The following is a 6,000-nucleotide window of genomic DNA, read 5'->3' on the forward strand; positions in this document are numbered from 1 at the left end:
TATCCCATATTTTTTCTTTCATTTAACCCTTTTAATGTTGATATTGTCTCTTCTTTGAAAAAACAAATGTAATCTGGTTGTATATCACATTTTTGTTATGTCTTGTTGACTGACTTTTGCAATATTCCATTCCCACAACAGCCTTTCAAATCTGCTTCCACTACATCAAATCCAGGAACTTTTAGTTCTCTTTTAAATGTTGTAATATTCTGTTTCTTATTCTGCTTCTCCACTTCCATCTCTTTGAAAGTTATGTGGAACTTCGCATGAAATGCATAAAGAAGAATGACACATTGAATAAGAGCCCATTACAAGCGGTAAATTTTATTATGGGATAACAGCACATAAAGCACATCTAAAATCGATGTGTCAAATGCACTTTTAATAAAGGTAATATTAAAGGTACAGTTTCTAAGTACAATATAACAACATTCATATTAGAATGAAAAGTATTTAAAAGACAACATTAAATTTCTTATTTTTCTTTACAGCGGTATTTACAAAATCAATCAAAATACTTATTTTCATATTTAAGAATCAGACAAACAGAAGGAGCAAAACCACTATTGAGAAGAGACTATCTCCTAAAGAGAGTTCCAAAGAGCTGAATAAAAAGGTACATGATCAACTGTCCCCATTTTAAGATCAGTAGCAAACATGTGACGTAAAAATATGTGACAACCGCAAACCGTTCTCTGCTTCCCCCCCCCCCTCGCCGCAGGTTAGCAGGAGCAAAATCCATCCCAGCCCTTGTGCCTCCCCTTCAGCTCAACAAGAAATAGAAGTATGCATCATTTTACATACACGTATGAACACTTAAAATACATTGCATTAGTCATTTTGTTTCATAATCGTCAACTTAAAACCTAATCGGCAGGAAACAACAGGGAGAACACGGAGTGGATTGTCTATTGTCCGCCAGTTTGTCTCTGCGAATATCCAAAACAGGGTTTCGTGTTCAAAAACATCCAACCAGGGTGCAACTGACTGGATGCAATGTCCCATAACCACGTGAAGTTGTTCGGAGGAAAAGAAAGTAGCGTTGGGACTTCACAGAGACAATAAAAATGCTGTTTCCATGGCTATAAACAAACGTGAAATGCCTCATTTACATACAAAAAGACAGCCGAGGAAAAGAAAAGTCGGTAACACAAGACAGAATTCACCTACGTGTGCAAACACAGTCAGATTTGAGTACGTCGAGAACGGTGAAAACAATAACGGACGAATATAGTTTCTGCATCCTGTACGACTGAGAGGCACTCAGCGTAGTTTGCCATGTATTATTGCAAGTAGATTCTGCCTTGCTACAAAGATAAAAACAGGAAGTTTCGCACAAAACTTCGTACGACCGCCTTTGTTCTGTACAGTTTATAACACTTAACCGTTGTGTGTGTATGTAAGTGTGACTTTGAAAGTGAGCGGATGTCGGATAGGAAAAAAAGAAGCGCGTTTAAAGAAAGAAAAAAAGGTAGAATAAACAGAACGGAGGGAGCCAAAAAGTGGCAGACAATCCGATACTTTATCGCGTGTTTAAAGTCCTTCCAGAAAATAAGTACTGGTTTCGAACAATCAAAAATAAACACAATACTGCCGCTTTGAATTTTTTTTAAAGCATGAACAATCGTCTTTGTTGCGAAACAATTCAAAATTGCGATTTAGCTACTTAGCCGATACTTGCTAATAATCTTAAAAGTGGGAAGGAAACAAGCCGCGTCCCAAGACTAGCACACTGATACAGGTACTTGCTGGGTATTCGAAAGCAAATTTACCACTATCGTTATCTTTATCGTTATTATTATTATTATTATCATTATTTATCGAGTCCTAATATCAATAATGCATCAATACTCAGTGAAATGAATGGATTAAGAGGGCGGCCTAGTCTATGAATCCATAATTTTTGTTCACAAAAGTAACTTACCTAGCACCACACGTCAGTATAACACAAAAATTAATGTCCGCACACCCTACCGCTAATCCAACTAAGTCTAAAAGAGAGAAGTATACTCAGAACAGAGATATTGTACAGCATGATGTGTCTGATAAAACAGATAAATATTTGCACTGAGCAGGTCTTAATAGCAGTATTTTCTTCTTACCTATACAGACAGAAGTTACAAAGTTACTTTTATACATGTGATCGATAGAACATTAAATATCGTGAATTAAAAGCCGAAAGGAGGACAGGGAAACGTAGCTGTACAGGCCATTTGACGTTCGTAGTTCTCCACCCGGGAACAGAACTAGTCAATATACAAATAAAACAAAACTAACGCGAGAACAAAAAAAAAAAGAAACGCGATAAATAAGAAAATGTATTTACATGCAGATGTTCAAAGCCTATGCACAAAATGAATCATAATACACCATATATATTATTGCTTGACATTCGATTATGGCTAAAGACTTTTCTTTTAGTCTATTATCTAAACATAGTTCACTTTTAATAACGCGCCAGCTGTGCTTTTGGAAAGAAAACGATTGACGTAAATCTTAGTAACACTTCGACCTTCGGCTCGAATGCTGTCGCGAGCATGACACGTTCAAAATCCGTCGAGCGGAATTGCGGGGGAAACAAAAAAAATCGGTTGCCAAACGTGAGTGCATAGGCCTTGCGTTTGCATAAATCGAATCGAAATGTTAACGTCGAGGTGCGGTGTGTCATGCTTGTACAGCCTCGTCAAAGGGATTCGAGCTCAGTGCTACGGAAAACATTTTAAATCCTGGGAAAATAAAACTTAAGATCTTACATACAATTCACCTTCTCACCCTGCTGCGTCTGAACTTTTTAAAGCCTTGTCTGGGGGGTTTGACCTTAAGCGAACATAGCACAAACACACACATTTCCCCTTCTCGCATCCACATTCGGACGTATATTGCTTCTCACATAGATAAATAAAGGGAACCACGGTTTAAAAAAAAAGAAAAATGGATCTTCCACCGATAAAGAGAAACACGTGACTTTACTCTGCTCGTCTAAAATACCACAGATCCGGAGGTGTTTAAGTACCTTAGCTTGTATTAGAAAAAATAAATTTGTCCCAAAGTTCTATCTCATAGCATATTGCTTTATAATAACTACACAGACAAAATACGACATGCAAAAAGTGGCAAAACGTGACAGCTTTTATGGTATTGTACGAACGGACTTGAGGATCATTGGACAGGCAACAGCTAAGCTTGTTCGTCAAGGGGACTCCACAGCAGTGGCTACCCTGTAGAAACCCGTATTTGTCGCACGCGACGATTCGCCCGCGCGGACGTCTGAAGGTGGAGAAAATCGTGAAGAGGTATTTGGCACATAGACTCGAACAATTATGAGTGACGATCAGAACAAATCCCCATCCAGAGAAAAACAAAACCGGGAATTAGCGTAGCACGCTTGAGGTTGTTATCTTGCTTTGTTTGATTTCAGGGAATTAGATCTTGGAGCTCACTGGGTGATTTGATAAAGCCCGTGGCCTATGGGGGCGAATGAATGAAATGACACGTTGTTTATGATGTACCACTGTCTTCTTTTGACTTGACGGCACAGATGAGAGTGAATAACAGGGTATGACATGAGCTAAAAATTAACTATGACATTGAACGGTAACAGATGTGCGTGTGTTCCCATTTATCATCACCAGGTTCGTTTAGGTTCAATTCTGTTCCTAGTGAGCTGTCTACATAGGAAGCATCCTCTGAAATAGAACATTTTAAGTGACTGATTTGGACCGATCTACATAGACAACAACTCTTTGGGCCCTATTTTAATGATCTAAGCACACGGCGCAAATGCACTTAGGGCGTGTCTGAATCGAATTTTGCTAGTTTAACGAAGGTCCAAAAAGCTTGTCCTTACTCCCCTAGGCCCCGATCAGACAGAACGTGTTTTTGCAGCGAGATCCGCCTTTTTTTTAATAGATTTCTGTCGGCAGAGAGCGTTATGCTCGCTGCTTATGCGCCCTGGGGGCCTTGCGTTTTAACCGCCTGTTGCGCCTTGCGTTTTAACCGCCTGTTGTGGTTTTGAATGAGCGCATGAAGTTGAAAAAAATCAACTCGGAGCATAAAAAAGGGCCCGATATCATTGTGTTTTTTTCCGCATTGTCCAATCGAATGAATGGAGAGGCGGGCCTTCCGTTGTGGTGACGGTTATCTTGATTAGACTTTTTTATTTTCTAAATTAAAAAACGTCAACCAAAAAAGGCAGTGGTGCGCCTCGCGTTTTCAAACCTGAAAAACGCGTTCTGTCTGATCGGGGCCTTAATGAGTAATGGGTGTGTTTTGGGCGTAATGTGCAATAAACCAATCAGAGTCTCATATGGCGAACATATGGCCCAAAATGCATTTGCGCCGCATTGCGCCGGGTGTATGATAGGGCCCAAATAGTGGGGCAATGGAGTTTTAGCATGTTAGCATGTGGCTATCGTAATGCTTAATACTTTAATAAGCATTAAAAATCACATCCCCATAAATGTTGGGTAGATATGTCATTTATAATAAGATTTTCATTATTATTGATACATTTTTTCGGTACTAAATCAAACTTTTCTGATTCTGGATAAACAGAGATTTTTTGTTTGAAATAGAGATCATGATTTTCCCACAATTCTGAATAAAATAGCATGTACACTACTAGAGATTCTTACAAAATATTAATTGCTGGAGTCTATTTAACTTCATTACATTTTTAATTAGAAAATGGGTTGAGTGAACGATTCAATGCCTCGCTCATTAAGACTTCACTTGTTTCATTACTGAATGAATCAGCGTTTTTGAACGAAGACACAGGCGAACCGTAGTCATTTAGGAATACGATCGCGTGGGTGTTTGAATCAAGAATCTTTTAATGATTAATCGTGCAGCTCTATCATACACCATGCAGGAAGAATGTTTTTACAGGATTTTTTCGTAGTACATTTTGGGATCGACTTAACATTTGACAAAGTATTCAGGTGTCAGAAGCAGGTAGGTCTAGGTAGCCAGCTCACTAGGTTTCGGAACTGATCTCATTATCTCTCTGTGTTTTCAGTTGTCACAATATTACTCTCCCTGAGCCTTGTAGTACACAAACTGCTAAACATGAACCTGGATTGTCATTCACAGATTGATGATGTATTGTAGCAACCAGGACTTCTTGGGGAAGCATTGCACAGACTAATATTTTGTCAATAGTAGAGAACTTAAGTGTAATAAAAGCGGCATTATTTATCTGTATTGAACATGCCATCAAGATCAAATTATTGAGCTTTATATGCAACAGAGCTGACTAACTTGTTTAAGCTACCGGCTTCAAAATTGAGTTAGACAGACTCTTCCCTGAGGAAAATACTTTGTATCATGGGGGAAAAAAATGATATGAAGCTACCAAGATCCACTCAAATTTGGACAAATGTCAGTTTGCAGGTCGTAGAAGTGAACGATGACGGGTTTTTTCTGGATTATATTGGGATTTTCTAAACGCCACAACATAGTTTTACTGGAATGTTACAATACAACAAATTTTTTTCAGACTCAAAAAAGCAGGAAAGACCACTATGGCACATTCAAGAGACGTACAAACACGCGCAACACACAACAGTTAGGTATTCCAAAAAATAGCACTATTACTACAATTGTCTCGTTCTTTGAAAAAGACAAAAAAAAAAACATAAAAAAACACACAAATTCTAATTATTGCAGGATTAAGTGCTATATCATCTTTCGTTCTTTCCCTTTTTTCTGTGATAGGCTTCATAAGCACTGTACAATGGTACAAAAATAGAGGATTTCAACCAGACAAGGCTTTGAATATTTCTCCTTTTTTCGTCTCCCCCCCCCCCACTCTTACGTTCCAGATGAGCATTGTTGCTGGGCAAAGACTCTCACAAGAGCCGGTTTAAGCAAAAATCAGCCATTTGTTAACCAGATCTGACTCCTCCATGTGGTCATGTGACACACCACCACTAGATGGAACCATTAAACAGCATCTGAAATGTGTGGACAAAGGGTCCGATTTCATGATTTCATTTAATA

This window comes from Gobio gobio, assembly GCF_949357685.1.
Source record: "Gobio gobio genome assembly, chromosome: 25".
NCBI classification, from domain to species: domain Eukaryota; kingdom Metazoa; phylum Chordata; class Actinopteri; order Cypriniformes; family Gobionidae; genus Gobio; species Gobio gobio.